Below are 18298 nucleotides of genomic sequence, written 5' to 3'. Positions count from 1 at the left end.
CAGGAGGGAAGAGTGGGGCAAATGAAAAAAAAAAAAAAAAGAAAAGAATGCTCCAGAGAACCCAAGGTGACAGTGGCTTCCCGAGAAGGCACATGTTTTTTTCTCGTGTTCCCTAGGACATATTGAACTTTGTCCCATGTTTACTTTAATCATGAGCACGTATGTTAATAGGCAGTGCCACGTGCAACTGCATTTTTGTCTCCGGGTTCAACCTGCTTTGACCCCTGTAGTATTTCCACAGCAGCACTCCGCCCCACACTCCCCAGTCATTATGTCTTGGAGAACACAGGGAACACAGCCCAATTCTGTCTCCTGGGAAATCATGTCTTTCTGCCGCATACACTGTGCTTCATTCATTCCCTTGTTGAATGCCAGGCACTGTAGCAAGGCACTACCAAGCCTATAAAGGGTGATTTGACACAGCCCCTGCCCTCAAGGAGGAGAGAAAGCCAGAAAGAAAAGTTTCCCATGTTCGAATTTTCCCACATCTCAGATACTACAAGTACCTATGAGGTCACTTAATGGCAATGGCCTATATCTCTGCTTCTTGTTCCTACCTGCTTAAGGTAGGAATGTCATGTTCTGTGCCAATATGTTAGAGTTTTTAGTAAAAAGGTGATTTTAGTATTTACTTATATCCTACCCCCTGCTCTCCATGACACTTAGAGAGGAGCTAAATGGGGAGCTGAAGTAGGAGATAAATCCAAGTGGCACATAGTAGATCAGGGACACAAACCCAGGTCTATTTGAATTCAGGACCTGAGCTCTTAACCACTGTACTGTTACTATCCCCACACATTTAGGGTTTTGCTTATTTCCGAATGTGAACTTTCCACTTATTTTATCCTTCCATTTACACATTCTAAACTTGAGTTAGGAGTGTGGACATAGGGGATACTGAAGGGAAAGGTAATGAAAAAAAAAAAGATTAAAATCAATGACCTATCAAGCCAGGTTTACAATCTCTTTTAGAGATTCAGCTGTGGAAACTTAGAATTTGGCTCTCTGAAAAGCACTTCCCGGTTCTGAGGGTAGATAATTCCCAGAATTTGCAAGCATAGACATTAGACGCTAAAAAGCCAGGCTGGAAGCTACTGAGTACAAAGTACTATACAGCCTGTTCTCCACTTTTATTTTTTAGAATCTTCTGTATAATAATGGTAGCTGAGGCTGCCTACAATCCCTCCTTGGAATACATTCTGGGCTATTTTTCTCCCCTAAGACTATGGTTGCAAATTCATCTAATTACTTCCCTGTGCAGTGTTAAATCAAGGTGGCTTCAAAATGGAGATGACCCAGTGAGTTTAATTATTCTCTAATGTGCCCTGTTGTGGCAAAACTGTGTTTACTACATAAATAACTATTCTAGAGGACAGCAAGTGTTTTTGTTTGTTTTTCTTTGGTTTTGTTTTATAAAGGCAGACTATAACATTTATTTGGGTTTTAAACATTGAGTTGCCATCTTTTCTAAGTAGTGGTACACCATAGCAAAATTGTTCACACTAGCACACACAAAATCTTTTTTCCCTGTCTTTTTTTAAAATAAAGAAACTGAGTCAGATTTTTAGGGAAATTGAATCAGCTACCACCCTTATTCTAGCTCACCCTAATGACTCTTGTTTTTCCACAAAAAGTATTGATTTGTTGGTAAACATTGGTGCTACTTATTGTGGGGTTAAGCTAAACACAACAATACATGGATTAATATGAGAACAAGTCAAATTGAAGTATAGGAAAAGAAAGCTAGTTGGCCTTTTATCTTTGGCCCGTGTCTATTTGAAAAATCAAAATTTTATTTCTCTTTGAGTCCTTCTGCTCAATTTCTCATCCTTTTTTTTTTTTTCTGTTAAAGCAGAATACAGTAAAGCTTCAAAAAGAAGATTCCCCAATTCTCTCTAAAACAAAATGGCCAACTCTTAATTTTCAGGTATTATTTCTACCCAACATGAGAAATGAATTTGAATCCACAGCTGGAAACTTTTTTTTCCCCTTCTGTTTTCTCTTAACAATACATAGACTTTCTAGAAGGGCTTTGTATGTCTGCATCACAAGGAAGTGGACCCAGTTGCTCTGAGATTACTTTGAATCATGAAGTAGCATCAAGGCATTATGACCCAATATTAGTTGGTCAACCCACTCAGCAGCACACTAGAAAGAGCGTGGTGAAGGACTGGTGGTCTCCAGAAGGAGAGACCTCATCATTCAAGAGAAATTTTCTCATTTAATTTTTCATTTTTTTAATCTTTCATACTTGAGAAAATCTATACTCTACTCATACCAAAATGAGTGCCTAGCAAGGGAATTATGTTCAGTTGAATCCATTTAAGGTAACGGGGCTCACTGAGACCAAAAAGAGGACTGGAGTTAAGAAGGCACAGCAAGGGGAAAGAAAAGGGTCCCCTAGTTGAGGGTAGTCAGCAGCGTCAATGTGCTTGTACATAGGAGTCTCCCACTGTAGCTGTGTGTTCGAATGAATTATTTTGTAGTGAAAAAAAAAAAAAAAAGAAGGCAGTATTCAGCAGGCTACATTCATTCATGCTGCACTCTCTTCCCCACATATTGCAAGGCCTGACTACCTCTGCCATTTCACAGCTCTTTCACTAAGATGTCAGAATCCCCCAGCCCTGGCAAAAGTAACAAAAGATACTATGAGACTGGGGGTTTCTATGAAGATTAAAAATTCTCACAAGATTCATTATTGCATGGAGCAGCATTGTCCTACTAATTAGAGACCTGCGTTCTGGGCCAAGATTTGTTCATCTTGGCCTGGCACAGTGGCTAACGCCTGTAATCCCAACACTGGGAGGCCGAGGCGGGTGGATCACCTGAGGTCAGGAGTTCGAGACCAGCCTGGCCAACGTGACAAAACCCTGTCTCTACTAAAAATACAAAAATTAGGCAGGTGTGGTGGCACATACCTATAAGCCCAATACTTGGGAGGCTGAGGCAGGAGAATTGCTTAAACCCAGAGGTGGAGGTTGCAGTGAGTCAAGATTGTGCCACTGCATTCCAGCCTGGGCAACACAGCAAGACTGTGTCTCAAAAAAAAAAAAAAGATTTGTTCATCTCTAACATGGTAAGTTCGGAGCCTCAGCTTCCTCATCCTTAAAATGAGAAGGCTGGATAAAAGATGATCATCTCTGGAGTAGCGTTTTAGCCCTAGTGTTCATTTCTCTTCTTTTCTTTCTTTGGTTCAAAACAAACCCACTGAGTCCAGGGGAATGTCTGGTTAGTACCTGTGCCAAAAGGCATCTGGTCTATATGAGGCAGTGGGGCTCTGCACACTTGACCTGCGCATAAGCATTTCAGATCCACTTTTTTTCCCTAGGCCATGAACCCCATCCTAGCCAAAACTCTCTGCAAATATATCTATCCTCCTGAGCCCATGACCATAAGCCATGTAAGGTCATTCTTTCAATCTGCTTTGTGACCTCTTCTACTTTTTTGTTTGTTTTTAGCTTTACATATCCTAGGTAATGGTGGTAGTCACACTTTCCTTTTCCATATGCCTTTAATTCAACAAGCATTAATTAAATACCTGCCATGTTCCCACTACTGGATTGGAGGTCATGGTAGATTAAAGATATATATATATACACACACACACACACATACATAAAAGAGAAGATTCCCCAATTATCTGTAAAATGAAATGGCCATCACTTAATTTTCAGGTATTATTTGTACCCAACATGCAGAAATGAATCCACAGCTGGAAACTTTTAAACATCTTTTTTTAATCTTTCATATATATTAGAGAATATATATATATATATATACACACACACACACACATATATATATAAAACTTCAAGAAATATAAACACGGACTCCTTGGGAAGAGATGAGATTTACACAGGAAATAATTGTACATTTACCACCATTTGTAAGTGAACTATATCCAAGACAATTAAATGACATACTATGTAATGGAGGCTATATGTACCATGGGCAATCAACAAGGAAAGAGAGGGTTGCAATGACTTAAGGAAGACTTCATAAAGGAAATGAGATTATAATTGACTCTTGAATGATGAGTAAGGTCCAAATAGAGAAAGTGGGTAGAGCCTTACAAGATAGGGTTGCAACCTGAGGAAAGGTGCTGTATTTAATTAAGGTTCTTTTGGTTTCAAGCAACAGAAACCACACAGAGCTTTGCTACTCTGATGTGATCTCTACATCAGTGGAATCAACATCATCTGGGAAATTGTTGGAAATGAAGCATCTTGGGCCCCACCACAGACCTATTGAATGAGAATCTGCATTTTTATAAGATCTTTATGTAAGTCATATGTACATTACAGTTTGTGTATCATTGGGGCAGAGTAACGGTTCTCAGCCTTGAGTGCATATTGGGATCACCTGGGGGACTTAAAAATTACTAAGTCTCATTCTCACTCACCTGGAGCTGGCTTAAATAGTGAGCAGTAGAGGGTTGTGCTTGTTGAAATGTTATTAGAATCTTTCTTGAAACTATTGAAAAACCAACTCAAAGAGGTCAGGACCCAAGGTAACTGCAGAGAGATCTTGGGCATTTCATGAATCTTCTTTCTAGGCAGCGCTTCTCAATTTTAACACCTACTCCTAAACCAATCAACTATGAACAGAAGACAGGAATTACTGCTTTATATCCAGGGTCATTTTCAGAGAAAGGAAAGTTATGAGCAGGGCAGCTGCACTACAAAGTGTCTACTAATAAGTACCATGGCAAAAATGAGCATGGAGCATTCAGGGGATACCAAGCAGGCCGATCCGACTAGAAAAGAGAGCAAGAGTTGGTACTTCCTTTCATTTGAAAGCTTCTTGGCTTAGAGATCTATCATCATGCTCCTGCTATTGCTTCTTTGTTTCATTTGTTTCCCTTAAGATATAATGTAAATGGTTACTTTTTTTTTTTTTTCTTGAGACAGAGTTATGCTCTTGTTGCTCAGACTGCAGTGCAGTGGCGTGATCTCGGCTCACTGAAACCTCTGCCTCCCGGGTTCAAGCAATTCTCCTGCCTCAGCCTCCCAAGTAGCTGGGATTACAGGCATGCACCGCCATGCCTGGCTAGTTTTGTATTTTTAGTAGAGGCAGGGTCTCACCATGTTGGCTAGGCTGGTCTTGAACTCCTGACCTCAGGTGACCCACCCGCCTCAGCCTCCCAAATTGCTGGGATTACAGGCATGAGCCACCGTGCCCAGCCCCATTTGTCTTTTGCTCTTCTGTTGTCATGTAAATGCAAAGCCAAGCCCATAAATGGTTAATTTTTAAAAGTCTCTAGCACTACAAATAACTATACAATGAGAAGTAAGTCTGCCTTCTACCTTGGATTATCCACACACCCTGCCCCTCATCTTCCCAGGTTCCCTGCACCACAGTTAAATCTCTTCCACTTGCTCCTTTGCAAAGACTAATGTTTCTAGCTCTAAGTTTGATGCAATAAACTTAGAGCTAGAAACATTTGGAGAGTTTCCATAACCAGATGATTGTGAGAAGACTTTCCAGTAAATAAATTATATGTTAGCCATTGAAATGGAAATTTAAGTTGATCAAATAAACATAATAATACCACCTTACACTTGTATCACAGAACTTTAAATTTTGCAAAGCACTTTCATATGCATCATCTCATTTTATCTTCATGTTGATTATGTTGATTCTGTGAATTTCTACAGGGCAGGTATTTTTTCTCAATGAAGCCATTTCTGAGGTTTACAGAGGTTATGATTACTTTCATAGTCATGTTTCTCACCAGAATAAAGGGCCCTCTAAGGGTGCTTTGCACATGTCATACGGAAAATTGAAGTATAGTCGAATGTTTATTTTCAACACTTCTCCTAGGAGTTGTCTTGCCCTGACTGCAAAATCTTACTTGGATTACCCACTAGGGAAGTGTATCAAACCCCTTTCCTCAGTTAAAACATTCCCTGGGCTTTCCCAGGCCCAGCTCACTATGATTAACAAACCAGGCAATCTTGCAGGCTTGGAGGCTGGGAAGTCCAAAATTAAGGTGCCAGCAGATTTAGTGTCTGGTAAGGGCTCGCTTTCTGCTTCCAAGATGGTGCCATGTTGCTGCATCCTCTGGAGGGGATGAATGCTGTGTCTTTACATAGCAGAAGGGACCGAATTTTCCAGTTTACCAAGAAGCTTTGCGTTTAGACAAGTATCAATTCATTCAACAAATACTCTATCCCATTATGTGCCAGACACTGTTCTAGACTTTAGGGTAAACAGCACAGGCTAGCTCCCTGCTCTCATGGAGCTTACATTCTACTGGGGAAGGGGAGGCAAACAAGAAACTAAATGAGTATTAATTTTAGATAATGATGAGTGTTAAAAAGAAAATAAGACAAAATGATGAGTGATATGACAGAGAATGACTACTTTAGTTTAGGGGATGCTATGGTTTTAATGTCTGTGTCTTTCTGAAATTCATATTGAAATTTAATTCTCATTGTGGTGGTATTAAGAGGCAGGGCTTTTTGAGAAGTGATTAAATCCTGAGGGCTCCAGCCTCATGAATGGGATTAATGTCCATATAAAAGAGGCTTCAGAGGGCTCTCTGGCCCTTTTTTGTCTTTCTGTCCCTTCTGCCACGTGAAGACACAGCATTTATCCCCTCCAGAGGATGCAGAAACATGGCACCATCTTGGAAGCAGAGAGCGAGCCCTTACCAGACACTAAATCTGCTGGCACCTTAATTTTGGGCTTCCCAGCCTCCAGAAATGTAAGAAATAAATTTCTGTGCTTTACTAATTACCCAGTCTCTGGTATTCCACTGTACCAACTCAAATAGACAAAGAGGAGTCAAGAAAAGTCTCTCTGACATCATGGCCTTTGAGCTAAGAATTGAATTCTAGTCTTGGTGCTGTGCCATTCACTAGTTATGTGAACCTTAGGCAAGTTAGTCAACTTATGCATTTGTTTATTCCTAAGTAAAATGTGGATTATATGTAATAGTATAATAATGATATCTACCTCATGTTGTCATTTCGAGAATTTAAATGAGGTGATGCATGCAGAGAATTACTCACAAAGTTTAATACATAAGTGTTCAGCAAAGAATAGTGTGTAGTTATCTATGATTGTGCAGTTGACTCTTGAACAACACAGGCTTGAACTGTATGGGTTCACTCATACAGAATTTTGTTTCAATATATATATAGGAAAAATTTTTGAAGATTTGTGACAATTTGAAAAAACTTTCAGACCAAATGCATAGCCCAGAAATATTGAAATGGGAGAGTTCCCTGGCTCTGCTTGCAGGATGTGTGACAGGGGTGTGGTTCTCTGTTCAGCCACCGCAAGCTCAAACCCCTTACGGGATGGGAAGCACACAGATGGGCAGGTACAGGAACCAGGACAAGCACTTTTGGGCTCCAGCCCCACAGCAGCATCTAGGGGTGGGTATCTGCCACTCCTAAAGCCCAAGTTGGTGCATGTTACAGTGCACTCTTTTAGCCTTGCTGCCTGCAGATGGCTTAAGGATTAACCAGTGGACTCTGCCTTTTGCAAGGGCAGGGGGTAAGCATGACAGCTTTCTGTATCCCAGGCTCTTGTCCAGCATCCTGGAAGAATCGGGTCACACACAGACTAGAAGGATGAATGTGGGGGGTTTATTGAATGGTGGAGGTGGCTCTCAGCAGGATGGATGGGGAGCTAGACAAGGGATGGAGTGGGAAGATTACATTGCCCTGGAGTTTGGCCGTAGAGTGGCTGATTCTCTGACCATCCCCAGCTGAACTCCTCTCCTTCTCTGTCTCACTGGTCTGCCATTTGTCTGCTTATCTCCTCTTCTCCTCATCTGCTTCTGGAGCCTGGAATTCAAAGTTTATATCGGTACAGGATAGGGGGCGTGACGGGTCAAAAGGTAACTTTTTGCGCACGAAAACAGGAATGCCTGTTCTCACTTAGGCCACGGGTATCCAGGCTTGAGGGTAGTGCCTTTGACAGGGAACCACCCTCTTCTACCCAGTATTTCCCTGTCTCCTGTCCATATTAATATCAAAAAAAATTAAGGAAAATGTACATCACGAATGCATAAAATATAATGTAGATACTCATGTATTTTATCATCTACTACCATAAAATATACACAAATCTATTATAAAAAATAGATTTAAAATATGTTTTAAAATATATGCACACAAACACAGATCATATGTGGCATCATTTGCAGTTGAGAGAAATGTAAACAAATGTGTAGATGCAGTATTAAATCATAACTATGTAACATTAACTCTACATGCTGTACTACTGTAATAATTTCTAGCCCCCTCCTGTTGCTATTGTGATGAGCTCAAGTGTTGCGAGTATCTGCCTAAAAGGCCATGAGATGCTAGTCATCTCTGCGTGAGCAGTTGTCTCTCCAGTAAATTGTGTATCACTGTAAGAAGTGATCTCTCTCAGTTCTTGCATATTTTTCATCATGTTTAGGGCAATACTGTAATCCTTGAATAACAACATGGGACCCATACAAAGTGCTCCCAAGAAGCAGAGAAAAGTCATACCATTACAAAAAACAGTTGAATTGCTTGATATGTACCATAGATTGAGATCTGCATTTGTGGTTGCCCGCCATTTCAGAGGGACAATTCATTTTGTAAACAGGTGATGTAAATTTATGGTATTGATAAGCACAGTTCAGTACTGTACATGTATTTCCTCTTCCTTATGATCTTCGTAATAATGTTTTCTTTTTTTCTAGCTTATTTTATTGTAAGAATACAGTATATGATACATATAACATACAAAATATGTGTTAATTGATTGTTTGCATTACCGGTATGACTTCCAGTCAACTATAGGCTATTCATAGTTAAGTTTTGGGGAAGTCAAAAGGTACTTGTAAATTTTTTGCTGTGCCGGGGTTGGCACCCCAATTCCTGCATTGTTCAAGGGTTAGCTGCACTTTGTCCTTTGTAAACAAGCCATTAAATTGTGCAAGGTGGGGATTATCGTGTCTATTTTTTAGTTAAGGAAATTGATGTTTAGAGAGGTGAGTTGATAATGAGTCACCTCATGATCGTTAAGTGTTTTGAAACCCAGATTATCTATTTGCAATTAAATAGAGGGTTCTATTAGCAGTGCTATCCTCGAGACACTTGGGCAGGCTGAAAACCAGGAACATTTGAGTATAGGCAACCATTTCACGCTCTTTCAATCAGAATAAGACTTGCCATCCCATTGTCAGACTCCTAAGAGGTATGAAACAATCATTTTAATGGTCTCTAGAAAGAAAGCATCATTATAGGGGATCAGTAATACTAAATGCAGTAGATATAAAGCAACTTCTTTAGGTTAGTTGAAAGTATGCACCATCACTTGCTCCTGAATAATAAGCAAATTCGTTCATTAAAACGAATACTCTCCTGTGAAACTCTAACCTATTTTTTGCTTAGCCCAGTGCATTTTTAATCTAATAGAGTTAGAAAAAATTAATTCACATATGCTAAAATCACTACGTTTTTATATTCAACAGTGTCTGATATATAGAATCTATTAAAACTTGTGTTATTACAAACTGATAGGCTGTGATGGTGCATAATAAAGTTAAACCAATGTTCATAGGAATGATTCACAGCCATAGGGTAAAAAAAGCAAACTTCTTAGTGAAATGATGTTTCAGAGGGGAAGGCTGAACATGTCTCCCTGCGCCCACCAAAAAGCCAGTTACAGCATTCCTATCAGGTGGCCTAGAATCTGGAATTCCCTTCAAGGAAGAATCTGTGTCTACTTTTATTCAGGTCTTTAGCAAAAAGAACAGGAAGAGGTCTGACACCCAGTCCCAAGTAAGGTCAGGGACCAATGAGCTGCTGGCCTTAAATTAAACTGCATACAGCAAAGATAGTCCCTTTTTGTTGGTCCGTTGATGAACATACAGTGTTAACTATATGCCAGCCTACATTTCAGGCGTTTTACATGAATTAACTAATTTAATTCTCATAGCAGTCTTACAAGGATAAGTGCTATGTATTAGTTGCTAAGGCTGTCATAAAATACCACAGACTGGGTGGCTTAAACAACAGAAATTTATTTACTCACAGTTCTGGAGACTGAAAGTCCAAGTTCAAGGTATCAGCAGAGATGCTTTCCTCTGATGCTTCAATCCATGGCTTGCAAATGGCCACTCTCTTGCTGCCACTTCACATGCGCTTTCCTCTCGTAAGGGCAACAGTCATATTAGATGAGGGCCCCACCCTAATGGCCTAATTTTAATTTAATTATCTCTTTAAAGACTTTATCACTAAATAGGTTTACATTCTGAGGTACTAGGTGTTAGAACTTCAACATATTAGTTTGGGTTGGGGGGGTTACACAGCTCAGCCCATATTATCTTTGCTTTAGAAAGGAGGAAATGAGCCAGGCGTGGTGGTTTACGTCTGTAATCCCAGTACTTTGGGAGGCCGAGGCAGGCGGATCACTTGAGGTCAGGAGTTTGAAACCAGCCTGACCAACATGGTGAAACTGCGTCTCTACTAAAAATACAAAAAATTAGCCAGGTGTGGCAGCGCGTGCCTGTAATCCCAGCTGCTCCGAAGGCTGAGGCAGGAGAATTGCTTGAACCCAGGAGGTGGAGGTTGCAGTGAGCCGAGATTGCACCACTGTACTCCAGCCTGGGTAACAGAGCGAGACTCCATCTCAAGAAAAGAAAAGAGGAAATGAAGACACCAGAGGATTAAGTCACTTGTCCCAAGCAACACAGTTGTAAGAGCTGAGTTGAGATTTGAACCCAAGAAATTGACTCCTGAGCTAAAACACTTTTACCCACGACACTATAGTGCCTTGTATGCCAAGAAGGTGGGGATTCCCAGCCCCATCCATGAATGCGCTTAGTAGACTGGTTTCTCTGCAGTTTCTCATTCTATGTGGGAAGGAGGCAAACCTATGACCATTATTCCTAACTGAATTTTATTACTTTTTTGAACATGGTATATGAAGAAGATAAGAAGAAAAGGCCAGGTGTGGTGGATCATGCCTGTAATGCCAGCACTTTAGGAGGCCGAGGCAGGTAGATCACCTGACTGAGCTCGGGAGTTCGAGACCAGCCTGGCCAACATGGTGAAATCCTGTCTCTCCTAAAAATACAAAAATCAGCTGGGTGTGGTCGCATGTGCCTATAGTCCCAGCTACTCGGGAGGCTCAGGCAGGAGAATCGCTTAAACCCAGGAGGCAGAGGTTGCAGTGACCCAATATCATGCCAATGCACTCCAGCCTGGGCAACAGAGCAAGACTCTGTCTCAAAAAAAAAAAAAAAAATAGAGGATACGAAGAGAATACAATCTGTTTACCCAAACAATAGTTTATACTGAGTGAGCATTCCCTGGAAGAGGATAACTCTGAGGGAGAACCCCACCTTTCTTGTATCATAATGCCTCCATCTGGAATATAAGAAATTCAGGCCTCCTAAAGACCTCCAGTGGCTGGCATGTTCAGCACTTATCTGACTTCTGTTATCATTTAGGGACAAGAAAAAAAGGTGAGGATTATCTTTATCAGAGCAGAGAGTAAAGGTGGCCTGAAACTTTGGCAAACTATACTTCTAGAAGAAATGGATATCATGGAGATCTGTCTGACTTCTGAATAGGTCCCATACTGCTTTGTTTGTTCAGACTTACTTGAGCTGATTGTTATCAACTCTGGCTGCCTTCATCCTTCCTGAAGAACTGTTTTAAGTAAAATCTCTTTGCTTTCTTCCTCAAAATAGAAGCTGGAGGTTGAAGAGCAATGTAGTTCCCAGGATGAAATTTGCATATGTCTTAACTACAAGAAGTTTGTTTTAAGCAGGTGTTTCACCAATGACCAGATGATTTTGAGAAATATTTGTCGGTAGCTTCCTGGGGCTACCTCCTTCCATGTTCGGGGGATAAACTCATGATCATTAAATGTTTTGAAATGATAAGATCCTGGCTTATCATTTGGCATATAGATTTCTAAATATCATATCTGAAAAAAATTTCCCAACATAGGCTTTTTTTGGAAAGAGACCTCAAGAAATTAAGAAATTACAATTAATAAAATCTAGCTTGTTGTTTAACCTCAGAACTGGCTTTTTCTGGGTTTTGCTGCCCCCTCTGCCATTGATGAAAAATGACCTTGCCAATTTATCTTGAATTTTCAAACTGAAGGAATCTTGGCTATTACTCAGCCCAGCTCCTTCATAAAGCTGGACTTTAAATTCACATTCAATGGTGAAGGAAGCATTTAATAAGCTTCAGGGGTATGGGGATGTCTTTCTTGTTCACTGCCGTCTCTTCTGAGCCTAGCACAGTGTTTGGTCTATGGTAGATATTCAATAAGTCGTTTCAAATGAGTAAATGATTAGAGACTCCAATGGCTGAAAAATATCTTAAAAGGGCCATATGATTGATTTCCCTAACTTTTTCAAAACCATATGAAATCCTGTACAAAATACATATTTATCCTTTTGCCAAAGGCTATCAAAGAAGGACATTTTACAACCTCTGTAATAAAGTATTCCAGGCACTAATGACCTTCACTGATCAGAAATCTCCCTTTGATAGATCCTCTGTCCTTCATTTGCACTAATCCTAAGCCGATTGTTTCTTTGAAAGCCAGTATTCACTTGCCCCTCTGTCATCTTTTTCGCTAGCCTGAATAGGCTTTATTGTTTTCACTTTTTAGTCATTTCCTTGTTTCTCCTTTGGGACCTCTAAGTTTTTCTTGTCCCTCTTAAGTATTAAAATTATTCTGAATGTATAGAGGTCAACTATTAAAGTGATTACAGAAATGTAAATGGGTTTTAGATAAAAATCTATTTCAAATGCAAATACACACAGAAAAATGATAAGGATAAGCCTTTTCTCTTTATTATAACAATGCTTTTGAATGGAACGCTGGATTTGGCAAGAAGAGGAGAGTGAAGAGTTGTTTTTTTTTGTTTTTTTTTTTTAATGCTTTCCTCCATTTTCCCACATGAATTTTTTTTCAGTCTCTCCTGACAATTCTCTAGGAGACTGCTATTTCAAATGCATTGTCGTGCCTGTTAGCTGAACTGCAAGTTGTCACCTTTCTCTCTTGGGAGTCCTCCTGCTTAGTGAGACTGAAGAAAAATCCAGAAAATCACTTCTAATTACTACAGTACTGAAGCTGACCAGAAACATCATAAACCCAACCTTATTTCTCACTGGAGTGGCAGAGCCTTAAGGTTGCTATCTGCTTTTTTGATTAGTAACAATAGTTGATTTTTTAAAATATGCGATGGTTTCCCTGAACAGAATTGTAGAGAGTGGGTAAGTTAGAGGAGATAATAAAGGAGGTTTCATACCTTAATGATAACCCGTCATGGGGTTTTGTTTATTTATACAGCTTGAATCCTTCAGAAAATTGAATTTTTATTGTTTTTGTACCTTTCATTCCTAAGCCTCAACCCATTCCTATGGGGAAAAAAATACTGCTTAAAGAACAGCTTGCTAGCTAATGCACACACAGAGATGGCAGGGTGGACACATAGTATATCAGTACTGGGGAGTTTCTTGGCATCTTGGTTCTTTTGAAAACATTATTTCTGATATTACTCTTCCTCCAAAGGAAACCACCAAGTGAAAATGAAAATAGGTATAGCCTTGTGAAGCCACAAGAATATTAAGAAATTGGTTTTTCAATCCTGTGTTTTTTGTCAAAATTGTACATGCACAAGATTAAGGAGTCAAGTAATAAAATATAGTTCTATAGTAATATAACAATAATTCTAATTTCAAAATAGCTGGAAGATTTAAAATGTTCCCAACGCAAAGAAATGATAAATGTTTGAGGTGATAGATATCCTAAATACCCTTATTTGATCATTACACATTGTAGGCAGTTGGGTAAAATAAAAGAGAATAAGTCTTGTTTTCAACAGTGGGATATTGATTGATTATATCTAAAACTAAAAAATAGCAAAGTAACAATGTAATCATATTATTTAGACCTGCATTTCTCAGATCTAAATATATGAAAATATCACATGTACCCCGTAAATATGTACAACTATTGTCTCAATAAAAATAATTCTGTTATATCATAGAATATGATTCTATAGTACTATGACAAACAGTGGCCCTTTGACCTCCTCCATGCCCTATATCTTGATCCCTGAAATTGACTTTTATCTATTTTAGTGGATCTTTTGATATTTAATGCTGTAATGCTATTAGTCTAAATCAGCACTGTCTGCTAGAAATATAATGAGAACCACATATGTGAATTGTAAATGTTCCAGTGGCAACATTTTCAAAGTCAAAACAAAAAGGTAAAAAAAATTTTATTTAACCTGGTATGCCCCAAATATTATCATATCAAGATATATTCAACATAAAAAGTCAATGAGATCTTTTGCATCTTTTTTTCACACTAAGTTTCTGAAATCTGGTATGCAGTTTACATTAACAGCACATCTCAATTTGGATGTAAAATTTTCATCAAAAATGTTTGATCTGTGTGTAGATTCCCTATAATTTGAAAAAAAAAAAATCATATACATAAGTTGTTCCAAACACTTAAAAGCTTTCCAATAATTGAATTAAGATCTTTAAAGTTTAATCAGTTAAAATTAAATAAATTGAAAAACTTATTCTCAATTGCACTAGCCCCATGTCAAGTGTTCCATAGCCACATGAGGCAGTGACTATTGTATTTAGCAATGCAGGTCTAAACAATATGATTACATTGTTACTTTGCTATTTTTTGGCTTTAGAAATAATCAATCACTATTCCACTATTGAAAACAAGACTTATTAGCTTATATTGTCCCCAACTGTATACAAATATATACACATATTCCTTTCTTGTCTTCCCATCCTTACCTTATAATTATATAATTATATTATTTTGATTAAACCAACATAGTTAATAGTTGTCCCTTAGCTTTCTATGTACCTATTCTTTCCCATGTAAGAAATCATTCTGGGGATTCCCTTTGTCCCTGTTCTAAGCTGGATCCCATGTGACTTTCATTACAAGCCTTCCGCTTTCTTGGTTTACACCTCTATTTGGGTGGAAGATATGCCCTAGTTATTTTCTGAAAAAGGGTGCTCGGGGAGAGGGGAAAATGTTTTGAAATTTCTCCAATCTGAAAGTTAGTTTATTTTGCCCTCATAATTGATTAATAGTTTGGCTGGGTATAGCATTCTAGGTTGATAATAATTTTCTCTTAACATTTTGAAAGTTTGTGCCATCGCCTTCTAGCTTCCCATATTGCAATTGAGTTTTATGCCATTCTGAGTCCGGTTCATCCTCCTGAATGTTTGTAGTATCTCTTCTTGGTCCCAGATATCCTGAAATTTCATAGTGATGTGCTTTAGCCATGGGCCTTTTCAATATGGAGATTTATGCCTTGTAGGAGTGGAAATTTTTCTTGAATTATTTCTTTGATCTTCTTTCCTACATTTTCTCTGTCCTCTTTTTCTGAAACTCCTTAATATTATAATATTGAGCTTCCTGTAATAATCCTCTAATTTTCTATTTGTTTCTATTATTCTTTTTGCTCTACTTCCTAATTGCTTTCCAATAACTTTATCTTTAAAACTTTATCTCTAAAACTTATCTTTAAAACTTTATCTTTTGAGTGTATTTCTGCTATATTTTTAATTTCTAGGATATTTTCCTTATTTCCTGAATGTTTGTGTATGTGTATAAAACTTGTTATTATTTCATGGATGTTTTCTCATGTCATATATCTCACTGCATAGTCTGTTCCTACCCAGTTACTTTTGTTTGATTTTTATATATGTGCTTGTTTGTTGTTATGGTCTCTGTCATTCATATTTGAGACTGTCCTCATTTGTCTGGTCATTCTTGGCTGTCTGCTCATATTGAAGAATGAGAAACTGAAAAGCCAATTATAAGCTCTGAGCTTGTATGTTTCCTTGTAGGGTACTCTGGTTGAGTCATTTCTCTGGAGAATCACTGATTTCAGTATTTTTAGGTCTTTCCTGTTATGTGAGTTAGATTCACCAAAGAAAACACTTCAGATTTCTTGCCTAGATAATGGTGTTCTGAGACAGGAGTTGGGAGAGACGGCTGGGGATCTCAATATTCAACTAACACTCCTGTTTTCATTACAGTACCCAGTGTACATTTTGACTTAATACTTCTGTTTTCAGTACAGTACCCAACCCTCAACTGTGACTGGCATTCCCTTCCCAGAACCTCTATTTTACCTTCTACAGAAAATAAATTCACAACCTTCTGTCAAGGTGTAGGAAGCCTGGTTCTCCAATGCATTGAGAATAAGAGGATATTTGTTAGATCTAATTGTTTGTCAGTTTGTCTGTGTTGAGACAGAGTCTCACTCTGTTGCCCAGACTGGAGTGCAGTGGCATGATCACGGCTCACTGCAACCTTGATCTCCCAAGCTCAGGTGATCATCCCACCTCAGCCTCCTGAGTAGTTGGAACTACAGGCATGCGCTACCACGTCCAGCTATTTTTTTTATTATTGTTTGTAGAGATGGGGTTTCACCATGTTGCCCAGGCTGTTAATTGTTTCTTAATATAAAATTTGCCAATGTAAATTGTTTCTCTTTTCCCATTGCCAGTTTAGGATTAGGCCTTTTTTTTATTTTATTTTAAAATCAGGTATTACTTGGCCATAAGCTTTCCAGCTCCCAAAATTTTATTAATATTACTTGCTCACCTCTCATATTTACTTTCTATTGGAGGCTTATGCCTTTTAAGATATCCTTTTATTTTAATTTTTGTAATGTTGTAGGAGAAATCAGAGGCTAATTTTTTCATTAAATCTGCCATCTTGAATTGGCAATCTTACCTGTCATTCTTTTGTGTCTTTTGGAAACATCATTTATTTTTCTTGTGCAAATAGTTTATGAAACCCTTTCTTTCCTGCATGCCTAACCCATTTTCTTCTTTTGTGAAAACTGTCTGTGAATTTTAAGCTGATATGATAACATCTACCTTCCCATTCTTATAGTGGTGGTGGACAATGAGGAAATAATTCCTGGGTAAGAAAAAGTGTCAAAACCCCCTGTGTACATAAGTGATATAGAAAACTAAGTGTTTCTCAATTTGCATTCTTTCCCTATATAAAAATAATGTTTTAGATTGGGAGGAGGAAGCAATAACAGATGCTAAAGTTGCTCACTTTCCTGTGGTCTGACTGTCAGAACCCAAAAGACAGAACTCCGGCAACAAAGCCTGGACAACACTTGTCATCTTGCTAAATGACTCGTTCTGAAAGTAATGGACATACTTTCATTATCTTCATAGTATCATCTCTTGCAGAAGTACCTTTGAAGAACAGCTAAATGTCTTGGTGCCAAAAGACATTGCTTTGGGATAAATTATCTGTGTTCAGAACAATACCAAAACAGAAGTACATCACATCATCATGCTAATTATTTCACTATGGCACAGTGAGAAATGACCTTTGTAACAAGTGCCACATCAGGTAAATGGGTCATTTTACTTACATTGCCTATATGAGATAAGACACATAAAATGGCATGATAAAAGTACAGATAAGTCAAGGCTCCAGAAAGATTTGATTCTCCCCAAACAATTTCACATAGCCAAATACAGAGTCCTGAATGTGCTACTATATGTTGCATCAAAGACTGTGACTCTTCTGATTCGCTTTTGGGTGATCTTTATAACATCTGCTCTTTCATGGAAAGCTATAGTGAAAATATGCTGCATGTGGGTTTGCAGCATGAAGAAGGTATTGCCAGAGGGCTTGTGAATAACTGACAGGATACCTTTGGTTGAGTTCTGTTATAACAATAGGCAGCACCTAGCACAGAGCCTGGTGAGTGGTAATTGCTCAAGAAATAGCTGAATGGTGGATGGCAATGATGATGATGATGATGATATGATGATATTAGTCTCACATAATCCAAACATAAGAATTGGACATATTATGGTATAATCAATACAAATTTTTCTACCAATGTATTTTTAATTCAGAATGTTCTAAGCATGGAATATTGGCCCTTTAAAAACTCAGTTTTGGAAAGATCTTTCTGGCCACTCTCTCAACTATGTAGCTAAAAGTGATATGTGAAGTAAATCAGGGACCTTTTTGTGCAAATCAAGGAACTTGTAGTTTTAGTCAAAGCAATTAAATGGTCTATTAGAGTAAGATTACTGCCTTATTTTATCAATTCTAACTAATATATATTTTGCACATTTTAAGGCATCTCCAATTGGGATTTTTCATATAACGAATGAGTACATTCCTCCCTTCTTTTCACACCATAAAGAAAGTGTTAGTAAATCCATGGTGTTCCCTTCAATACACTTTATTGATGAAATATGGCAAATAACATTATGGAGAGCACAAACTATTGGTCTAAATA

This window comes from Symphalangus syndactylus, chromosome X, assembly GCF_028878055.3.
Source record: "Symphalangus syndactylus isolate Jambi chromosome X, NHGRI_mSymSyn1-v2.1_pri, whole genome shotgun sequence".
NCBI classification, from domain to species: Eukaryota; Metazoa; Chordata; class Mammalia; order Primates; family Hylobatidae; genus Symphalangus; species Symphalangus syndactylus.
The sequence above is the reverse complement of the archived record's forward strand: the minus strand, read 5'-3'. Positions refer to the sequence as shown.